The sequence below is a fragment of the Chrysochloris asiatica genome, unplaced genomic scaffold, assembly GCF_000296735.1.
Source record: "Chrysochloris asiatica unplaced genomic scaffold, ChrAsi1.0 scaffold00001, whole genome shotgun sequence".
In the NCBI taxonomy this organism is placed as follows: Eukaryota; Metazoa; Chordata; class Mammalia; order Afrosoricida; family Chrysochloridae; genus Chrysochloris; species Chrysochloris asiatica.
This window is the reverse complement of record NW_006408519.1, coordinates 18,961,800-18,985,568: the sequence shown is the minus strand read 5'-3', so window position 1 is coordinate 18,985,568 and position 23,769 is coordinate 18,961,800.

Genomic DNA, 23,769 nt, shown 5'->3' with positions numbered 1-23,769 from the left:
TCCCCCAGCTTGAGAAATGATGAGCGTGTTCTTCCTTTTTGGTTTTCTGACTCCAGATCTTTGCACATTTTGTTGTAATATTTGGCTTTATCCTCTTGAGCTGATCTTTGAAATGTTCTGTTCTGTGCTTGTACCTCGTAATTTCTTCCATTTGCTTTAGCATCCCTATGCAGGAGAGCACGTTTCAGTGTCTTTTCTGACATCCAATTTGACCTTTTCCTTCTTTCTTGTCTTCTTGATGATCTCTAAATTCAGGTGGGATATATTCAAGCTGATATTTTGGCTCTTGTGGACTTGTTTTCATTTTTTTCAGCTTTAGTTTGAAGTTGCATATAAGCTGTTAGATCGTCTGTTCTAGTCTGCCCCTGGCCTTATTTTGACTGGTGATATGGAGCTTTTCCATCGTCTCTTTCTGCAGATGTTGTCAATTTGATTTCTATACATCCCACCTGGCGAGTTCCATGTGTATAGTCATCCCTTATGCTGTCAAAGAAGGTATTTGAAATGAACAAATCATTGATTTTGCAGAATTCTATTATGTGATCTCCAGCATCATTTCTATCACGAAGGCCATATTTTCCAACTACTGATTTTTCCTCTTTGCTCCCAACCTTTTCATTCCAATCACCAGTAATGATCAATACATCTTGATTGGATGTTTGATCAATTTCAGATTGAAGAAGTTGGTAGAGTTCTTCTATTTTATCTTCACTGGCTTATTTTTTGGTGTGTAAATTTGAATAATAGTGGATTAACTGGTCTTCCCTGTAGGTGCATGGATATTATCCTATCACAGACAGTGTTGTTCCTCATGACTGATCTGGATCTGTTCTTTTTGACAATGAGTGCAACATTATTCCTCTTCAATTTATCATTCCCGGCATAGTAAATCATGTGGTTGTCATATTAAAAATGGCCAATACCAGTCCATTTCAGCTCACTATGCCTAAGAAATCAATATTTATGCATTCCATTTGATTTTTGACAACTTCCAATTGTTACCATTGTTGTTACCAAAATTAACCTTTTATTTAAGAAAATTTCTTGACTTATAGAAAAGTTACCAATATAGTAATGAGAGTTATTTACCGTGTTCACCCAGCTGCTCCTAATATCAGTGTCTTGGTGTGGTGTTGTAGGATAAGCAATGGACTGCCACCTAGAAGGTCAGAAGCTCAACTCCACCAATTGCTCCTTGGAAACCCATACAGGGTTATTATGAGTCTGGGTGAACTTGAAGGCACTTAATGACAACAATACAAATAAAACTTTGAAGTTAGCATTGATACAATGTTGTTAAGTGCTGTCGAGTCAGTTCTAATGCATAGAGATCCTTTATAGTGTTCTGAGGAATAGCTGGTGGGCTTGAACTGCCTACCCTGTGGTTTGCTGTCTAGTGTTGAGTCTATATCACCACATCAGGAGTCCTCACATAGCCTTTAGTATTCTATTTGTTAATCCTTCCTTTAAAATGGGCACTATGACTGGAATTAGGGTATTTATGTGGATCATTTTGTCTAAAGGATGGAGTTACCTTTATCTCTTTCATGACCAGGATGCTGTAATTCAGAGACACCTGATCACTTCAATTTCCTATAGAGGCCAAAGTTAGAGCAGAAAGAGTAGATAATTGGTTCCCCTACTTGAAAGTTGCAGTTTTAGCAGTTAGAGTACAGGAGACTGCATGGAAACTAAGGTGTGTCATTTGATATCTTGACTTCTACTTATATATGTGTTGATTATGGATTTATGCAAAATTAAGTCTTTGACATCTTCAATCTTTTCTCCATTTATAATGATGTTATTTATTGGCTCAGTTTTGAAGATTTTTGTTTTCTTTACATTGAGGTGCAATCCATATTGAAGGCTGTCGTCTTTGATCTTCATCAGTAAATCTTTTAAGTTCTCTTCACTTCCAGCAAGCAAGGTTGTATTATCTGCATATCGCAGGGTGCTAATGAACTTTGTTCAAATCCTGATGCCACATTCTTCTTCATATAGTCTAGTTTCTCAGATAATATGTTTAACAAACATAAATAAGTATGGAAAAAATAAAACCTTGGTGGACACTTTCCTTGATTTTAAATTGTTCAGTGTGCCCTTGTTTTGGCCTCTGTACAGGTTCCATTCTTTGCAATGTTTTCCATATCTTGTCATGAATCATGTAGTTGAGAACCTCTGCATAGTCAATAAAGCACAAGTAAACATTGTTTTAGTTTACTCTGCTTTCAGTCAAGATCCATCTGATGTCAACAATGATATCCCTAGTTCCACGTACTCTTCTAAATGCAGCTTGACTTTCTGGCAGTTCCCTGTCAATATACACTTGCAGTCTTATTTAATTATCTTTTGCAAAATGTAACTTGCATGTGATATTAATGATATATTTTTTAATAATGTCTGCACTTTGTTAGATCACTCTCTTTGATATAGGCACAGATATTTATCTCTTCCAAATGGTTGGCCAGGTAGCTGTCTTCCAAATTCCTTGACATAGATGAGTTGAGTTCTACATCATTTCTACATCTCTGTTGAAACATTTCAATTTTATAGTCAATTCCTGGAAATTTTTGTTTGTTTTTTTGTTGTTAAGTGCTGTTGAGTCGTTTCTAACCCATATTGACTCTGTGTAGGGTCTTCAAGGAGTGGCTGGTGAGCTTGAACCACTGGTCTTGTGGTTCAAATGACTTTGCAGTCCAGTGCATTAGCCCACAGCACCACACCATGACTTCAAGATCTCACTTCCAGACACTGCAGGGTAATCTTAGGAATGATGAGCCAATGCTTTAGTGAAGCTTGGATTTCTTCCTTCAGTGCCATCTGTTCTTGATCATATCCTAACTCTTGAAATGTTTGAATGTTGACCATTACTCTTTGGCACAATGGCTCTGTGTATTCCTTCTTTCTTAGGTGTTTTCTGTATCATTCATTATTTTGTCCATAGAATCCTTCAACATTGCAAGTAGGCTTGAATTTTTTCTTTAGTTCTTTCACTTTGAGAAATGCTGAGCGTGTTCTATCATTTCAGTTTTCTAACTTCAGGTCCTTGCACATTTCATTATAATACTTGATTTTGTCTTAGCAAGCTATCCTTTTAGATTTTCTTTTCAGTTCTTTTACTTCATCATTTCTTCCACTCTCTTTTTCATATGTACACTGGAGACCAAGTTTAACATCCATTTTGGTCTTTTTCTGACATTCATTTTTGTCTTTTCTTTCTTTCCTGTCTTTTTAATGACCCTTTGTTTTCTTCCTTTATGAAGTTCTTCTGGTCTTTGTTCATTAGTGTCTAATGTATCTGTTCTTGAGATGATCTCTACATTCAGGTGGAATATGTTCAAGGTCGTATTTTGACTATCATGGACTTGTTTTAATATTCTTAATCTTCGTGCTGAACTTGTCTATGAACAATTGATTGTCTTTTCCACAGTAAGCCCATGGCCTTGTTTTGGATGATGATATGATACAGCTTTTCAACTGTCTCTCCCCACAATAAAATTCCCACAATTTGATTGCTGTGTATTCCATTTGGTAAGGTCAGTGTGCATCATTACCTTTTATGTTTTTTAAAAAAGGTATTTGCAATCAAGAATTCATTGTTCTTGCAAAATTGTATCATGTGATTTCCAACATCATTTCCATCACCAAGTCCATATTTTCCAACTACTGATCCTTCCTCTTTGTTTCCAACCTTTGCATTTCAGTCATCAGTAATTATCCGTACATCTTGATTGCATGTTTGGTCAGTTTCAAACTGAAGAAGTTGGTAGAGTTCTTCATTTTCATCATTACTGGTATTAGTGTTTGATGCATACATTTTAATAATAGTGGTATTAACTGGTCTTTCTTGTAGGTGTTTGGATATTATCCCATAACAGATGGTGTTGTCCTTCAAGACAGATCTTCAGATGTTCTTTTTGATGACAAATGCGATGCTATTCCTCTTTAATTTTTTGTTCCCAGCATAGTAAATCTTATGATTGTCAGATTCAAAATAGCTTATACTAGTCCATTTAAGCTCCCTGATGACTAAGATATCAATGTCTATGTGTTCCATTTCATTTTTAACAATTTCCAATTTTCTTAGATTTGTACTTCATAAAGTTCATGTTATAATTACTAATAAATGTTTGCAGCTGTTTCTCCTCATTTTGAGTTGTGCCCCGTCTGTAAATGAAGGTACCAAACGCTTTCCTCCTTTTGCGTTATCATGGTCAACTTTATTTTGAGGAAGTAGCTCTTTCCCAGTCATCTTTTGCGTGCCTTCCAAACTGAGTGGCTCATCTTCCAGTACTGTATCTGAAAATATTCTGATGCTAATCATAAGACTTGCAATAGCTAAACATCCTGAATCCTTCTTCCTTATCTGTCTTAGTCTGGGAGCTCTACGGAAACCTGCTCACCATGGGTTTAAAATACGCATGACCTGCTTCCAGCATCACAGCAACATGCAAGCCACCACAATATGACACTGACAGATGAGTAGTGGTCAGGCCCTCTAAGTCCATTTATGTAATAAAATTGTTGTTGTTGTTGTTAAGTGCCATTGAGTCGATTCTGACCCAGAGTGACTCTGTATAGGGTTTCCAAGGAACAGCTGGTGAGCTTGAACTGCCGACCTTGCAGTTCAAATGGCTTTGTAGTCTGACACATTAACCCATAGTGCCACACCAGGACTCCTATATTATCAAATTAAATACTCATTAAATCCTTTCAAAGTCAAAATGTGCCTTTCACATTCAGAAGTGAATAAACTGAGTGTTGGATAGGTGGGGTAACCTTCTCATGATATGAGGACTACTAGTGGGCAGAACTGGGGTCTAACACCACAAAATCTGAACCCCATGTGAGTCATTTTAAAGCCTCATTGCCACATTCTATGAAATCAGAGTTTGGGGAGATTTTGCAAAGAACAATAGATCACGTGAAAGTGAAGAGCAGAGACTTTCTCATCAGGCCTAAGTTTAAATCTGGTCATTTATTTACAAGGGGGGCATGAAAAATGAAATGTACTTTTGTTTATGTTGTTGAGAATGAGAAGTTATTGAAGGATTAAGGGAATCTGAGGACAGGGTTATAAAATAAAAGTCTAGAGGAGAGAGTGGATTTCTAAAGAAAAGATAAATTGATCAGAAGCAATGTCAGTAAATCTAAAGGCTTTTCTGTGGCTGTAAGTAATGAAAAACTAAACACAACACAAAAACAAAGCCAGAAACAGAACTTGCCGAGGGAGGGGACTTACGGCCAGAGTGATGCCGTTGACTTTGCTGAATCCTAACTTGCTTTCCTAGAGGGTCATGTCTGCTTCCGACTTAAGAGCACCCTATGTAGTTCATGGGTGAAGATGGGCAAGTAATTAGACAAGTGACAGCTTAATCAGCTGCCTTATGACCCTGCTGCCTGAGCTGAAGATTTTCATTTTGCTTTCAGTATTTAACCTCTGCTGGCAGATTTCTAGGTTGTGCTACCGCTGATGCTCTATCAGAGCTCCTCAGACATCTTTCCAACATCTCCCAGAATGGAGTCACTGTGGGCTTCATCTGTATATCAGTGTCGCATTTGACCCTTATGAAAGAGGAAGTATCCTACCTTCTCTTTTTAATTTTTCTCAGAGCAGTGCACAAATTCTTTCTCTTCAACTCTGTCATCCTCTGTGTCTTAATTATATACCAATTATACACCATTTGGAAAGAAACTTTGTGAATAATTATAACCATCAATTTGTGTTACCATTTGGTTTTTGAGGGGGTGGTGAGAGGAGCAAGTGTTTGAGATACTGAAAACATTTTCAAGGTCAAATTTAAAAAAAAATTCTCAAGGGAAAAATCTGAAGGTTTATAATTTTATCTGAGAGGATGAAATGCTTATTGTGGATGCCTTACATATCTTCTAGTTGGATTGCCTTTGATTTTACAGCCAGAAAGCTTAAATGCTCTTACCAAGGCACAAGTTTGGTAACAGGCACAGTGGTGACTCGAATCCAGATTGCCTCATTTTCAAACTAGATTTATTTCTACCACACCTCTAAGAAAGAACAGGAAAACAAACCAAGATCTCTCCATACAATGAGATTTAATTAATTATTATTTTTTAAAATTTGGCCAGCATCAAGGTAAATAATACATAAAAATATTTAAAGAATTTTTAGAAGTAAGCATCAACATCTTCCATTTTTTTCTTGAAAGATTTTTTTAGAGGTTTGGCTGGTAGAAGTGCTTGTTAATTTTAAGTCAGAGAGAAATTTATCTAAGCAAGCTATGTCTGTGATATAGTCAAGCATTCAAGTGAGAAATCTATTTCATAAATTTTCTTTTTCATGGTTATTATTTTTCTTAGATATTATAGCAACGAAACACCATAAAGGAAGGAAGGTATAGCCTCATGTCATAAAAAAGTACCAAAGCAGAAACGTCTGTTTCAGGTTCCCATTTAAGCAGGCAAGTATTAGCACAAGACAAATGTCGGCACAGTTGGTAGTGGAAAACCATCAATAACTCCTTAACTGCAAGACTTAATGAGGGGCAAATAGGACAGAGACTCATTTTGTTACTCATTTTGTGTCCCAGGCATTCAACCCTTTCAGAAATATATCTGTCATTCTGATTTTGGTCTAAGATGTGGTAGTCTCCCTTATTCATGGGACAAATGACATTATGGCAACATTATCACTTGCCATTTAGTTTACTTTAGTTTGTTTTTTTATAAGGTCTATGGACTCCTGGTATAATGCTGTAGGATTAGCACTGAAATGCTAATCAGAAAATTGGCAGTTCAAACCCACCAGTTTCTCTTCGGAAACACTGTACAGGGTCACTATGAGTCTGAACCAACTTGACGATATTTGACAACACCACCACCATGGGGATATAGGGAACATGGTGGCTCTGCAAGATAGGCACTGGATTGCAAACCACAAGGTTAGAGGTTTGAGGCCACCAGTTACTCCTTGGAAGAAAGATGAGGCTTTCTCCAAAACCCTATACCAGTCACTGTGAGTCGGAACTGACTTGATGACACTTAGCAACAACAATGGAGATATATGTATAATACAATTTATAATGGTGGTGGTGATGGTTATGTGCCATGGAGTCAGTTCTGACTCATAACGACCCTGTACCGGGTTTCCAAGGAGCAGCTGGTGGGTTTGAACTACTAACCTTAAATTTTGCAGTCCAGTACTTATCCTACAGTGCCACACCAGGAGTCCACATTTAATCGGGAGACCTTTAAAACTTATGAGCAAAATAGAAGTCCTCATACACATATATTTCTTTCTTTCACAGTCTTTCTGACTCTTTTTCTATATATGCCCAGTCTGCCCCAACTATCACTATAACCACCACCACCTCCACCACCACACATAGAAAGGAGAAAGAGAGAGAGAGAGAGATTTGGTGGAACTTCGACTTTCTGTATCCAAGGAATTACCTTATTTATTCCTTGCAACAATACTAGGAAACATACACAATGACTCCTGTTTTATAGAAAAAGAAGTTGAGGAACAAATGGGGTTACAACCACTGATAGGCTTATAACCACCGGAGGAAACAATATTAAAATAACTGACTCCGAAGTCTACGACCTTATATTATATTGGAGAATCAGTAGAAAGGATATAGAAAATTAGGTAGAAATAATGAGAGCCCTTGTCACTCCACCTTCATTCTCAAGTTGCATTTTACTAAGGAGCCCTGGTGGTAAAGGCATTGAGCTACTAGCCACAGGGTCAGAGTTCAAATACACCAACCACTCTGCTGGAGAAAGGTAAAGCTGTATACTCCAGTAAAGATTCAATCTTGAAACCCTTGTTTAGGGTTCCTATGAGTTGGAATCAGCTTGATAGCAGTGGATTATTATTATTTTCTTTTTTTCATGTTTGTTTGGCTTTCAAAAAGCCAAAAGTATTTTAGAGACTTTCTTAGTCCATCCCTCAAAAGAGGATAATCACACAATATAAATCTCATCTGTATTTAAAAAAACAAAACAAAACAAAAAAACTTTTCCTTTGTTCTCTTAAAAGAAGATGTTGGAGAAGCGACATGATAAATTGAAAGCTTTTGGTTTATTAATTTCTTGGTTTGTAATTTGAGGATAATAAGATACCTCGTAGAATTATTGTGAAGATTTAGTTATATAACCTGTTTGCAGTATTTAGTGCAGAAAGATGATTCAATTATTACTGGAAAGGGTGTTTCTTTTTCCAGCCTTAATGATGAAATGTAGAAGAGGGACACAGATGATGTGATTTTCAGGCATATACAATTGAAGTTTCAATGCTCCTTTCCAGTAGGCCTTACTTAAGTAAAGAAGAAATTCTCTGAATGGAGATAAGGGAATCTACCTTGGGGAAGGTCTTGCTGGACACCATCTGAGCTCTCCTGCCAGTCATTGAGGGGGCTCCCTGTCATGCCAACATAAACCAGAGTGGCATCATCACTTATTTCACACAGTATTCAGTATCTTCCTATCAATCATGAATTTTGCTAACACCAATTTCCAATTTGTATTAAAAGCTTCTGGGAAATGTGACTAAACGAGTAGTGCCATTGGAGGTTCAGAGGTCCCCAGAGCTGTTCATTCCTTTGTTATTCTTTCATTGGTCCAATCATTCATTTTTTTAATCCAACATTTATTGACTATTACTGTGGACCAGATACAGTGCTAAATATCCAATAGCTTAATAATGGCAACTGACATCTCTTAGGTGCTTTCCATACTACCAATTCTATTTTCTAAGCATTTACATTTGTAAATCATTTAGTCATTGAAACAATCCTATGGAGAAGATATTGACGTTACCATTCCATTTTAGAAGTGAGGGAACTGAGATCTCTTAGCTTTTAAGTGATATGGGTGGGATTTGAGGATGAAAAAGACATCAACTCTGCCCCAACTCAGAGTTTATAGACTAGTAGGGAAGATAAAATAGTAAATAAATACCTGGAGAATGAACTATACAATAGTGCTTGCTATTATTCTAGAATACCACCCTTTTCCAGAGGAATAATTAACTCTGACTAAAGGCATTGAAACAGGTGTTCAGTATAAGTTGAATCTTGAAGAAGGATGAAAATTCTTTTAAAAGACCACCTAGATAAAACAGGAGTTCCTGAGTGTTACAAAAACAATTATTAAAGTGTTTGACTTCTAATTGAAAAGTTGGAGGTTCAAATCCAAGCAGAGGTGTCTTGGAAGAAATGCTTGGAGATCTACTTTTGGAAGATTTCAGTCATTGAAAACTCTATGGAACTCACTTCTACTTTGATAGACATAAGGTTTCTATGAGTTTAAATCAACTCCATGGTAACTTGGTAAAAATAACACAAAACAAAAAACAAAGCAAAGAAGAGAAACCCTGATAGAAACACTAATGTGGGCAAGCTCATGGGTGTTTAAGAGGCTGTGGCAGAATGAAAAAATGTTAAGTGGTTCTGAATACTTGAGTTATAAGAATTTGAAGATTGAGAAATCTTCATTAAGCATTAAGGGTCTTCAACGATGTAGAAATTTGGGTTCTTATTCTCCAGGCAACTGATCAAAGCTTTAAGAGGCTTAAAACCAGAGAAGTGATATGATGCAATTTTTAATTTGAATGATTGGAAGAGAAGAGCCTGAGGAGAGGAGAACCTCATAAGGTGGTCTTGCATGACCTAGTTAAGAGATAATTGGGAACAGTTGGAGGTAGTTCAATCAGTTAAATTAATATCAATTTAACTGAGATTAAAGAGAGAGGCTGATGATACAGAGCTTTTCCACTCTCACTTTCCACAGATGTAGTCAAAATTTGATTTCTGTGTATTCCATTTGGTGAAGTCCACGTGTATAGTCATCTTTTATGTTGTTTATGAAAAACAGACCATTGGTCTTGCAAAATTCTATCATATGATCTCTGGAATCGTTTCTATCACCAAGGCCATATTTTCCAACTACTGATCCTTCCTCTTTGTTTCCAACCTTTCACCATACTTATTCAATTTCTATGCTGAGCAAATAATCCAAGAAGCTGGGCTATATGAAGAAAAATGAAGCATCAGAATTGGAGGAAGACTCATTAACAACCTGTGATATGCAGATGATACAACCAGTCTTGCTGAAAGTGAAGAGGAATTAAAAGACTTATTGATGAATATCAAAGACCACAGCCTTCAGTATGTGCTGCATCTCAATGTAAAGAAAACAAAAATCCTCACTACTGGGCCAATAAACAACATCCATATCAATGAAGAAAAGATTGAAGTTGTCAAAGACTTCATTTTGCTCAGATCAACCATCAAAATTCTATTATATGATCTCCAACATCAAGAAATGGAAGAAGCAGTTAAGAAATCAAATGTTGTATTGTATTAGACAAACTGCTACACAAAAGCTTTTTAAAGTGCTGAAGAGCAAAGATGTCAGTTTGAGAACTAAGGTGTGTCTGATCCAAGCCATGGTATTTTCAATAACCTCATATGCATGCGAATGTTGTACATTGAATAAGGAAGACCATAGAAGAATTGATGCATTTGAGTTATGGTGTTAGAGATCATCAGAAGTACCATGGACTGCCAGAAGAACAAGCAGATCTGTGTTGGAAGAAGTACAGTCAGAGTGCTCTTTTGAAGTCAGGATGGCCAGATTTTGTCTCTCCTACTTTGTACAAATTATCAGGAGGGACCAGTCACTGGAGAAGGAAATCATGTTTGGTAAAGTGGAATTATCAGAGAAAAAGAGGAAGACTTCGAATGAGATGGATTGACACATGGCAGCAGCAATGGGCTCAAATGTAGCAGCAATTGTGAGACTGGCCCAGGACCAGGCAGTTTTTCGTTCTGTTGTGTATAGGGTTGCTATCAGTCAGCACTGACTCGATGACACCTAACAACAATAACAAAGAGAGAGGAGGATGGGGTCAACTGAACTGTTAATAAAGAGCTACAACCTGATTAATTTAGAACTGAACTGCAGAAAACACAGATTCAAGCGCCTCAGAGGAAAAAGTCCTGGTCACGTTTTATTTTGTTCTCTAATTGCTTAGGCTCAGCTGCATCCCTGCATCTGTGGTTTGGTTACCTAATTCCATTTTTGCTCTAAGCTACTTCATGTTGGGTTTTTGGCATTAGCAGCAAAAAAGAGTTTTGACTAATATACCCAGGGACCACAGACATTTAAGTTTTAGGAAGTAGAAGAGACAATCCAATTCAAGATCTGACCTCACTAAAGAGGATCACTGAAGTTGAATATTCAGCTGAAGAGATCATTGTACTTTCAAGACTTTAAAACCTGATACCATATGGGACTAGAGGTGCCTATCCTTAATCAAAGCTTGTTCCACTGCACAGAGGAAATGTGAGGAGAGGTTCCAGAAGAGTTTCACTTCAATTCATCACTATAAATCGAGGTGCTGTGATTGATGCTGCAATGAACTTGATTAAAAGGTAGGCAACATTTGTGAAATATTGAAGGAATTGAAATCATTTAACATGGAGAAAGGAAGACTAGAGCACAAAATTGCTGTCTTGAATTATTTGAAGTGTTCTGAAATGGAGCTTCATGACGAATGTTTCTTTCTCTCCACCGAGGACAGAGTAAGAGGAAATGGATTCAAGTCGAAGCCGGATCTATTTAGGTGAATTATACCAGAGAGTTTCCTGACCTTGAAGGCTGTTTGGCATAGGAACAGATTGCTAAGCCAGGTCAAGGAATCCTTTTCTCCAGAGAGAGAATCAGAAGGATGAAGGGGATTTGGGAAGTCATTTAGGCAGATGAAAATTGATCTTCTTTGAAAAACCAAGTCTCCCGAGACAAAAATGCCATGACTTCATACGAAAGTCTTATACAGTTCTCATTCATTACTCATGTCTAACTTGATGCTGTAGCTTCAAATCATTTCCTCATTTTCTCTTCCTAGTAGAAATAGAGAAGAGTTACTTGGGCTCTTTAAAACTATTGGGTACACTGAAGGTCAATATTAAATCACTCTTCACATCCTCTTTTGCAAGCTGACTACTTCTTAATCCTTTATCTTTGTGCTTCTCTAAAAATTTCCTAAGATTTCATATCTATATTTTGAGACTGCAAACAGAATGATCTAGTCAAGGTTTTAAGTGATGAGTATAATGGGCCAGGTGCTTTTCAGTTCTTAAAGAATTTTACTATGTTTATATGATTGAATAATCTTTTTCATTTTTTAAAACAGTGAATGTTTATATTGAGATTTTCCATTTGTTTTATACATTTATCTGTTTAAGGACCTCTGGTAGCAAAGTGGTTACAAGTTGGGTGGCTAACCTCAGGGTCAGATGTTCGAAAATACCAGGTGTTCCATGGGAGAAAAATGAGGCTTTCTGCTCCCTGATACAGGGTCGCTATGAGTTGGAACCGATTCCACAGTACATAACCACCACCACCAGTGATTAATGCAATCCTTGGCATATAACAAAATACCTGAATGCATGTGTTCACAGAATAAACTTATATGTATGTTATTTGAATATATTCTTTCAACATTCTAAATTGTACTTATATAGAATATTTTTTCAGTAATTTTCTGGTACTGTGTGTACACATTAGGACTCTTGGTATGGCACTGGAGGATAAACACCAGATCACCAGGTTGGTTTACTGCAAAGTTGGTGGTTCAAACTCACCAGCCGCTCCTTGAAAACCCTATAGAGAGTTGCTATGAGGCAAAACCAACTCAATGGCACTTGACAACAACAGCAATAACACACATTCAGTGTTCAGATTTGCTTGTTTGCTTATTAATGGTTATTAAAAGTAATGAATGCTTATGACAAAAAATAAAACTAAAATTTTATAGGAAAATATAAAGCAAAGGTCTCCATTTTCTCATTCCAATTCACAGTGCCTGTCAGTGCTCAGCTTTTTATTCTCTCTGTCACTACATAAATAGTATTTACTTCATAAGTAGCATATAGTAGTATATTACTGTTTTTCACTTGTCTTTTTTAAAAACATTTTTCAACTGTGTGTAATGCACAACCCCTTCTTTTCCTCTGGGGTCACCATCCTATCCCAAGCCACTCTCATCTCTTACTTAAATTATTACAATAATTTAGCATGCTTCACTGCTTTCAACTTTGGACACACATACACACAGGTTTATCCTCCTCACAACAGACAGATGATCTTTTGAAAACAAGAGACATTCTGTGATTCTCTTGTACTCACTCATCTATGCCAGGAAAATTGCAAGAGAACTACCTGGCCAGCCACTGGAAGAGATCCATATTTGTGCCCATTCCAAAGAAAGGTTTCCCAATGGAATGCTGAAATTATTGGACACTATCATTAATATTACAAGACCGTAGAAGAATCGATGCATTTGTGTTATGGTGTTGGAGGAGAATGTTAAAAGTAGCATGGACTGCCAAAAGAACAAAGCAATCTGTGTTGGAAGAAGTACAACTTAATATTACAAAAAAATTTTGCTAAAGATAATTAAAAAACAACTGCAACAGTACATTGAAGAGAACTTCCAGAGGCACAAGCTGGATTCAGAAGAGGACGTGTAATAATGGGTGTCATTGCTGACATCAGGGAGATATTGGCTAAAAGCAGGGAATACCAGAAAGATGTTTACCTATGCTTTATTGACTATGCAAAGGCTTTCGATTGTGTGGATCATCACAAGCTATGGACAACATTGTAGAGAATGAGTATTCCGGAACACTTAATTATGCTCATGAGGAACCTGTACTTAGACCAAGAGGCAGATGGTAAAACAGAACAAGGGAACAACAAATGGTTTAAAATTAGGAAAGGTGTGTACCAGGATTGTATTCTTTCACCATATTTATTCAATATGTGTACTGAGCTGCTCTATATGAAGAAAAATATAGCATCAGGATTGGAGGAAGACTCATTAACAACTTTCTCTATGCAGATGATACAGCCTTGCTTGCTGAAAGTGAAGAGTACCATCTTACTGATGAAATCAAAGACCATAGCCTTTCATATGGGTTGTACCTCAGTGTAAAGAAAAATAAATAAATCCTCACCACTGTACCAATAAATAACATCAAGATACATGGAGAAAAGATTGAAGTTGTCAAAGACTTCATTTTGCTCAGATCAACCATCAACACTCATGGAAACAGCAGTCAAGAACTCATATGACATAATGCATTAGGCAATCTGCTGTACAAGAGCTCTTTAAAGGTTGAAGAGCAAAGATACCAGTATCAGTATGACTACTACGGTTCACTTATACTAAACCATTCCATTTTCAGTAACCTCATATGCGTGTGAAAGTTGAACAGTGAATAAGAAATACCATAGAAGAAATGATGCATTTTCGTTATGGTGTTGGAGGAGAATATTAAAAGTAGCATGGACTGCCAAAAGAACAATGCAATCTGTGGTGGAAGAACCACAACCAGAATGCAGCTTGGAAGCCAGGATGGCCAGATCTCGTCTCCGGCACTTTAGATATATTATCAGGAGGGACCAGTCCCTGGAGAAGGATATTATGTTTGATAAAGTGGAGGGTCAAAGAAAAAGAGGATGACCCCCAACGAGATGGATTGACATCGAGCTCAAACATGGCAGAGATTGTTGATTTGTGCAAGATTGGGCAGTGTTTCATTCTGCTGTGCATAGTTGTTATTAAGTGCCATCAAGTCGATTCTGACCCTGTATAGGGTTTCCAAGGAGCAGCTGGTGAGCTTGAAGCACTGACCTTGCAGTTCAAATGACTTTTACAGTCTGATGCATTAGCCCACAGCACCACACCAGGACTCCTGTGCATAGAGGGTCACTATGAATTGGTACTGAGCTAATGACACCTAACAACAACAACAACATTCAGCATTACATAGAAGCCCTTACAGTAAATGGAACCCTGGTGAGCTGCTGTGGGTTAATGTGCTGGAGTGTAAAATCAGTTTGAACGGCAAGGCCAGTGGTTCAAGCTTATCAGCTGCTCCTCAGAAACCCTATGCAGGATTGCTATGGGTGGAACCAACTCGACAGCACTTAACAACAACTATAGTAAATAACCCGCAGAGCTCCCTTTGGCCTGGTACTATGCTACTTTTATGTCATTGCCTGTATGTCTTCATCATTATCCCCCTCATCCACACATCTCATCCAACTTGTTCTCAATATGTAGGCATATTTCCCTCCAGTCTCTGAACTACTGTTCCATCTGCCCAGAACACTGTTTCTTCAGATGTCCACAGAGCTAATCTTCTCATTCTCTTTCCTTCTCTTATCAGATGTCACCCTATCATAGAGGACTGAGTACTCCCTCATCAAATGTGCACTAAGAATCCATGTGCACATTAGTCGTGCTCACCCCCTTTGGTGAGTCTCCTCTCGGTTCTGACACAGGGGGAGATCACATTTCCTGTCCACCTCGGAGTTAGGAGAGACTATTTGAGTTGCTTTGGCCAAAGGCATTTGGGTGGAAGTGATGTGTGGAAACACTTAAGCGTCTGTGTGTGATTCTACAGTCTCCCTTTCCCTGCCTTGAAAACCAGCTGGAGACGTCATCAGTTTGAATTCCTCAGTGATAACTCCAGAGAGCTAAACCTCTCCCAATGAAAATTATTGGAGTGTTGTATGAGTAAGAAATGATATCTATTGTTTTAAGTCACTGAGATTCTAGAGGTAATTACCACAACATAACATAACTTACCTGGCTCTAACATTGCCAACTTTCTCCCACTTTACCTTACTGTTTATTATTCTTTAAAGCATTTATTACCATTTGACACATTTATTTGTTTGCTTATTGTCCATGCCTCTGTCTTGTGGTGGTGGTGGTTATGTGCCGTGGAGTCGGTTCCCAGACTCATAGTGACCCTGTACAGGGTTTCTGAGGCTGTAAATCTTTATGGGAGCAGAAACCTCATCTTTCTCCCTCAGAACAGCTGGTAGTTTCAAACTGCTGACCTTGCAGTTTGTAGCCCGATTCGTAACCACTACGCTGTCTTAGAGGGTAGAAACTTCATTTTGTTCACCCAGAAACTTAGGAAAGTATCTGAAATATAGTGTGTGGTTAGTAAATACTTGATGATTCAATAAATGAACTTCAAATCACGGTGTAGTGATCATTTTATATTAGCATGTATGAGCTCTTCTTCTGTTAGTTTTCAATTGTAGTCCTGGTAGAGTGCTGTGGGTTAATGCACTGGACTGTAAAGTTGGTTTGAACTGCAAGGTTAGTGGTTCAAGCTCACCAGCTGATCTTCAGAAACCCTATACAGGGTCACTATGGGTCAGAATTGACTCGACGGCACTTAACAACAACAACAACAACAACAAAATATAGATAGGAGAGCGCTTAAAAAAATTGTGGAAAAGTTCCATTACCTTTTAATTCCATTTTCCCACAAACTTCTTGAAGTACCCTTGACATGCAAATGTTACTGTATTTCTCTGAAAATAGTTTTCTCTGAAAATACTCTGTACTGTGCAATATTTATATCTTTATAATAAACACTAAAAGGAGATAGTTACAATAAAGCCATAAACCAACTGTAACTAAAATTGTATCTGTATTTTGTCAAACTGACCTCTAGAGAGAATGTAGCAAACTGAAGCATATAATTGTATGGTGGTGCTCTAGGGTAAGCACTGGATTGCTAGCTACAAGGTAGACATTTCTAATACACTAGTCCTCCACAGGAGAAAGATGAGACTTTCTGCTCCCATAAAGATTTACAGCTTTGCAAACCCTATACAGGGCCACTATGAATGGTAACGGACTCGACAGTACCAAGCAAGAGTAACAACATGAATAGAGTGTGTGTGAATGAGAAGTGCAGAGGAAGAAATGTCTCAGATGCTGTGAGACTTGATGTAGAAAGTTGAGATTAAAGATGAGTTATGGTGTTAGAGGAGCATCTTAAAAGTACCATGGACTTCCAAAAGAACAAACCGACTTGTGTTGGAAGAAGTACAGCCAGAATGCTCCTTAGAAGCCAGAAAATCAGAGGAGAATGGTGTATGCACGTGCCTTACCTAAAAGGACTTAATTACATTACAAAAATAGCCCCATAAGCTTCTGTACACATTAGTCATGCTCACCCACATTTTGAATATTTGTCTCTGTTCTGGCACAAGGACAGATGACATTTCCTTTCCACTTTGGAGTTAGGTGAGGCTATGTGACCCAACCCATGTACATGAATGTGCCTAATGATATGATCATTCTATCCCTCATTAGAAATATTTGTATAATCTTGTTGGGATTGTGATTATGATCTGTACTTGTTAAATTGGGCACTTTTGAACATGATTTGCATTGCTGCTGATAAGGCTATGCAAAAAGGTCAGGCTGAGAAAGTCTGAGTCTCTTACTCATCCAGAAAGTGGGTTATTACCCTTGTTGCATAAAATTGAGCAATGCATATTTTACAGGTCCTTTCAAACGTAGAAGATTTAACTTTTACACTCATTCTGAAAAAATAAGAACACCTCCAATAAGTAACACACCAAACAGTAAATGATTTGCCTAAACCCACACAGGAAATCACCAGTATGTAGGAATAGAATTAAGCGTTCCTGATTCCCTTTCCTTTGCTGATGCCACCAAATAATTTGTCAGAAACACTTCAGTCTCTTTTTCTAAGTAAACTGAAAACCTTGCATGGATGTATGAGCTAAATTTTACCTTCAAAAGGAAGACTATTATAAAAATGTGTTGATAGAATGATTGCTTAGTGGGTATGGTGTGATAGAAAGGTTTTGGGGTGATAAAAATGTTCTGGCACTGGATAGTGGCTGCTTATATTTCATAGAATTGTGAATGTACTTAAAGCCACTGAACGTAAACTTTAAAATGCTTAGAATGCTACTAATTTTGTTAAGTGTATTTTATGTAACAACAACAAAAAAGATAAAAGTTTAAATTAAATGATAATTCCTTGCTTGTTATCTCTTTGTGGATAAATACAGTTGTGTCTTTTTGTGTATTAACTATTACTTTAGATGAATTTGCAAATGAAGATGTCAAAGACAAAATTCATGTTTTATTCCCATTCATATGGCTTTACTAATATTTTACTTTTAATCTGTTCTAGAACTTCATTTAGAAGGGTTCAGCATGCACTCTTTTGTGTACGGCTTCTTTCACTTTACATAATGTTTGGAAATTCAGTTTATACAATCACATTTTTCCAAAACTGAAATGAAACCAACAGGAGGCCTTTAATGAGGTCCTCTTAGTGCTTACAAAAATTGCAGTACAGTAAGTCCCTGTGTTATGAATGTTTGACTTAAGGACAACGTGTACTGACCCTTTAATGTTATGTAAATTCACCCTCACTTTGAAATGATTGAACAAATTTCTACTAGAAACAAATTCATTACCACAAAAACCTTTACTGACTACATGTGCACCTCTTAAATCATAGAAAAGACTTTGAGTTTTTTCTTGTTTTTGTTGTGCTAACATAAGGCTAAATAAACACTGTATACACCTATTTGATTAACCTACAAATTTGAATTAAAGATACAGTAAGAAATGAATCTTATTCATATCCTGGAGACTGCTTATACTTAAATCTGTTGCCTCCAAAAAACACTAGCAATACAACTTTGGTTTCATCTCAATATATAAGATTTTTCTTCAAGAGATGGAGCGCTTGGAGAATATATTTTAGGAACAGGGCTTTGAACTGCGTCATTTGGGTTTGCTCCCCTGATGAGGATTTTCATATACTGAATCCATTTTAAAGATACGTAAAGATCACCTGGGGATATATCACATAGTGTGAGAATGTAGATTCTGATTCAGTATATCTGACCTGGAAAAGCAAATTCTCAGCAGGAGTTTGAATAGGAAAGAACCCATTCAAAGCCCAGAGTAGGAGACATTACCTAAAGCATACCAACACTGAAAAGTATAAAAGGTGTTTCTGATTTGCTCTGTGCCCTGTGGAATTGTATACTGGAGTTTGTTCTGGAGTCAAAGGCTTCATGGTCATTCTAAAGTCACTGCAAGCTTCTGCTTCGACCAGGCATGGGAAGGATGAAGCCAAGCCAGACACAAGCAAACTCTCATCTTGTGCCACATTATAAAACCATGCATCTGTTTTCAATGATGGATACCATATCATCTGTCTGAATATTTTATCTTTTCTTACCTAAACTGTGAAGCATCATATATTTTAAAACAGCATACATTTAACGAAATACTGCAATCTCTGTTTTTTAGGTGAAATTGCAATCATAGGGAAAGTTGAAAAAAGCTGAATTCTGTTGCAAAGCAGTTGCATGTCAAGCTTCGAATCAAGTGCTCCAAGTTTACTTTCAATGACCTGATGCAAACATATGATTTAGATCTTTAAGTAAGAACTACAGAAGCTCTGCCAGGCTCCATTATTTAGTCTTGAAAGTTCCATTATTTCCAGACATCCCAAAGGAAGAGGCTGCCAAGAAATGGGAGGAACAGAAGGCCCTATCAAGAGGTGTCCTGCCAGGGAAATGACAAGACAAATATAATTTCAACACCATCCTAATTTGCTTCGCTGACCAGAAGGGGAAGATTCCAGCTTTCTCCATCAACAAAATCTTCCACAAGTGAGAACTCTATTTTAAAGCCTGTCAGCTGAATTTGCCTCCTACTCCCCACACACCCGTCTTTTCCAGGTGCAAAACACCCGTTAAATTTTGAAAATGATTTTCATGGGATAGGGGTGGGATAAGAAAATATGAGGAAATATAATAAGAAAGGTCCAGGAGAAGTAAATCTTTGTTTTTATTTATATATTTTTCTTTATGGAACTTGGATACAAATAATTTTTAAAATTAAATCAATACTATGAGAATTAGAAAAAAAAAGCTACAAAGAAATTTTTAACTTTATTCTGGATGTCAAAGTGGATTCATAAGGTTCCTGAGTATATTTCAAACTAGACACAAATTTCACTAACAGAGTATAGGGCAATAAAACTAATGGCAGGGTGTGCAATTAGCTGATTTGTTAAAAACTACTGAATTATTTTTATACATCCATTGTTGTTGTTGGTAAGTGCTTTTAAGTCAGCTCTGACTCATAGTGACCCTGTATAGGGTTTCCGAGGAGAGGCTGGTAGATTTGAACCACCAACCTTGCAGTTCAAACCAACCTTGAGGTCCAGTTCACTACCTGCAATGCCACACCAGGAGCTGTACATCAATTAGTATGAAATAAATCACTTAGTTTTATACTCAGTAACAATAATTAATTGATCAAATGTGGATATTAAAAAAAAAACTAAGTCAATTTCTTTATTTTGACTTTTCTTCATTTATAGACAGTAAACAATATCTGTGGACTGATTTACTAATTTGTTAAATATAAAAGAAGTTTTAATTTTTAATACATCTATGTTGCTATTTCCCAGCATGGTAAACCATATGAATGTCTGATTTAAAATGGCCAATACCAGTCCATTTCAGCTTACTAATCCTTAGACTAATGTACAGTGTGTGCTATACGATAAGCACTGAAATGCTAACAACAAAGTTGGTGGCTGAAACCCACCAGCTGCTCCTTGGAAACCCTTCACAGGGTTGCTATGAGTCAGAGTTGACTTAACAGCGCTAAATGACAACAATGCCGGAGATATAGATCTTTATGTGTGCTATTTCATTTTTGATGATTCAGTTTCCATAGATTCTTATTTCAGGCAGTCCATGTTCTTATTATTAATGGATGTTTGCAATTGTTTCTTCTGATTTTGAGTTATGCCTCATCAGCAAATGACATGCTCCACCCATGTCTTAAGGTTAACACTACTTTGAGGAGGCCGGCTTTCAACCTGAGGGCTCATATCAAACAACGTTCTACTGAGATTCATAAATTTTCCAGTGACTAACTTTTTAGAAGTGTTCTGCCTCTCATTCTTCCTAGTCTGCCTTAGTTTAAAAGTTCTGCTGAAACCTGTCCACCATGGGTGACCTTGCTGGTATTACAAATAGCAGGGGCATAGCTCCCAGCATCACAACACATAAGCCAACACAGTATGGCAAACTGACAGATCAGTTTATACCATGAATGATAAATTGAAGAGGAATGGCATTCATTGTTAAAAATAACATTTCTAGATCTAACCTAAAGTACAATGCTGTCTTTGATAGGGTACTATCCATATACCTATAAGGTGTGGTACTGTAGAATTAACACTGGATTGCTAATACCAAGGTCAGTGGTTCAATCTGCCTGTCACTCCTCAGAAATCCTATGCAGGATCACCTTAAGTGAGAACCTACTGAACAGCACACAACAACCACAGCAAGGAAGAGCAGATAATACAACTATTATTCAAATTTACACACCAACCACTAAAGCCAATGATGATGAAATTGAAGAATTATACCAACTTCTCAGTCAGAAATTGATCAAACATGCAATCAAGATGCATTGTTAATTACTGGTGATTGGAATGTGAATGCTGGAAGCAAAAAGAAAGAATCAGTAGTTGGAAAATATGGCCTTGGTGATAGAAATGTTGCTGGAGATCATATGATAGAATTTTGCAGGACTAACAAGTTATTCATTGCAAATACCTTTTTTCAACAACATGCACATAGACATCACTAAGTGGAATGTACAAGAATCAAATTGACTCCATATGTGGGAAGAGACAATGAAGAAGCTCAACATCATCTGCCAAAACAAGACCAGGGGCCATCTGTGGAACAGACTATCAGCTGCTCATATACAAGATCAGGCTGAAACAGAAGAAACTTTGAACAAATCTATGAGAGCCAAAATATCACCTTGAGAATAGATCACTTGAATTTAGAGACTACATCAAGATCAGATTTGATGCATTAGACACTAATGACCAGAGGAGTTGTAGGATGATGTTAAGAGCATCATGCATGAAAAAAGCAAAAGGTCATTAAAAAGACAGGAAAGAACAAAAAGAAATAAAAAAGGATGTCAGAAAATAATTGAAAGTTGCTCTGGAACATAGAGAAGCTGCAGTAACTGGGAGAAGTGATGAAGTGAAAGATCTGACTAGAAAACATCAAAGGACAGCTCAAGAAGACAAACTAAAGTATTATAATTAAATATGCAAAGACTTGGAATTAGATTACCAAAAGGGAAGAATACAAAAGAGAAGATGCTGGAGATCACAATAGAATTTTGCAAGACTTACTTATTCAATGCAAATATCATGACAAGTGACTACATGCAGCTCACTAGGTGGAATACGCAAATTAAATTGACTACATATGTGGGGAGAGCAGTGGAAGAGACAGTATCATCAGCCAAGACAATATGGGGGATCAACTGTGAAACATATTGTCAATTGCACGTAAGGAAGTTCAGACTGATGCTGAAGAAAATTAGAACAAATCCACGAACACCAAAATATGACCTTGATTAGATCTCACTTCAAATTAGAACTTTCTTAGTAGTTTTGATACATGAGACAGATATGATGCATTAGACACTAATGATCAGAGGACTTTTAATATATAACATCAAGAGGATCACACTTGAAGAAAGCAAATGGTCATTAAAAAGACAGGAAAGAACAAAATGACCAAAAGGGATGTCACAAGAAACACATGCTCTTCAACATAGAGAAGCTAAAGTGAATGGAAGAAATTAACTAAAAGAGCTGAAAAGAAAATTTCAAGGGGGTGTTTGAGAAGACAAATTAAAGTATTATAATGAAATGTGCTAAGACCTGGAATTAGAAAACCAAAAAGGAAGAACACACTCAGTATTTCTTAAGCTGAAACAACTGAAGAAAAAATTGAGGCCTCAAATTGAAATACTGAAGGATTCTATGGGCAAAATATTGAATGATGCAGAAAACATCAAAAGATGAGAGAAGGCTCCTGGATAGGAAGACTTAATATTATGAATATGTCAATACTGCCCAAAGCAATGTACACATATAATGCAATCCCAATCCAAATTCCAACGACCTTCTTCAGAGATGGAAAAAACAATTACAAACTTTATATGGAAAGGAAAGAGACCTAGGAAAAGCAAAGAACTGCTTAAGAAGAAGAATAAGGTTGCAAACCTCTCACTCCCTGACTTCCAAATTTATTACCAGAGTGCTTCTTGGAGGCCAAGATAGCCAAACTTCATCTCTCATACTTTGGACATATTGTAAAGAGGGAACAGTCACTGGAGAAGGATATCATGTTTGGTAAGGTTGAGGGTCAGAGAAAAAGAGGAAGACCCCCAATGAGATGGAATGGCCAAGTGGCAACATCGATGGACTCAAGCGTGGCAACAGTAATGAGGTTGGCCCAGAATCGAGCAGTGTTGTGTTCTGTTGTGCATAGGGTTGCTATGGGTTGATACCAACTCAATGGCACCAAACAACACAACAGTGGTCAAAACAGCCTGGTACTGGCACAATGAAATATACATTGATCAATGGAACAGAATTGAGAAACCAGAAATTACCCATCCATATACAGCCAACTGATTTCGACAAAGTACCTAATATATATCTCATGAGAAGGGGATAATCATTTCAACAGTTCATGGTGGAAGAACTGGAAAGTGATATGCAAAACACTGAAACAAGACCTTTACTTCACGCCTTATACAAAACCAACTCAACATGGATTAAAGATTTAAATGTGAATGCCAGAATTATGAAGGCCATCAATGAAAAAATAGGGACAAATGTGAGGGCTTTAATTCAGGGCATACACAGACCATCAAACATTTTGAAAACTATGCAAACAAAAGTGGACAAAATAGATGACTGGGCCATACTAAAAATTAAAAACTTATGTGCATCAAAAGACATCACCAAAAAAGTAAAAAGGGAACCCACAGAATGGGGAAAA